A 981-nucleotide genomic window follows, 5' to 3' on the forward strand; every position below is an offset into this window, starting at 1 on the left:
CCATCTACGGTACGACCCTCAGTGGCGGTTGGGATGAGTTCGCTGAATACTCAGCGACCTTTGGAAGACACGTTCACCGTCTGGGACAGGGCGCGGACCGTTAAAGATGCTCATGCGACAGTGCAGACGACGCTTGGCATGCAAGAAGATCCATAACGGATCATTGTTCACTTGATATTTGTATACTTGATTAGGACTTCTTATTAGGAATAGACCCGAAAGGGTAAGCTTAAATACAGAACAGAATTTCCACTCAAGCACACAGAGCGACGTCCGGCTTCAAGGTAAGCGTCAGGTCAAGCTTGTTTGAGTGTGTTATGCCTGTCGGTGAACTCGAAGCTCTGTAGCGAGGGTTCATCCGGCAAGGCCAAGAGACTTTGTGTATTGGCCGATTATTATCGGGAGGTTTTACGTGACGGCTTATTGTTGCCTATTTGCACGACTGGGAGTGCTTGAATTGCCTCCCTTTTATTTCTTCCAGCCGAGTGTTGAACACTCGGTGATCTCGTAAAAGGCTTACCCGTGCCTGGTACCCTTCCGCTGTTGGGACCACGAGGATTCAAAACACCTGCTAGCTTTGCTCGTGCTAGTAGCGTGTTCTTATTTTACTGGTTGGCCTATATAAGTAGTTTACAAGGTCCTTTTTGTCCCGGTGCAAGGGCAGAACTGGGGTCTTCAGGTCCGCCCGAACGATCGTTTACTATCCTAGTAGACGTATTGTTGTGGGAACATCCTAACTACATCTGTAGCTAGAGTTCACGTGGGATTTCCAACACCACAGTAGCTACTTCACCAGTGACATCACGCAACCTTGATTCATACTTTGTGCAGGTGGACGTCAGTGACTCATTAATTTACTTAATCCATGATGAAGATCCACTCGATGATTGCAATAGCCCACTGAGAGCACCAACCGAAGAGGTGGCAAAGGAAATACCTGCTGGTGCCAATAACGGAAGTATACACAACATGTATATACAT

This window comes from Phytophthora infestans, genomic scaffold, assembly GCF_000142945.1.
Source record: "Phytophthora infestans T30-4 supercont1.84 genomic scaffold, whole genome shotgun sequence".
NCBI lineage: Eukaryota > Oomycota > Peronosporomycetes > Peronosporales > Peronosporaceae > Phytophthora > Phytophthora infestans.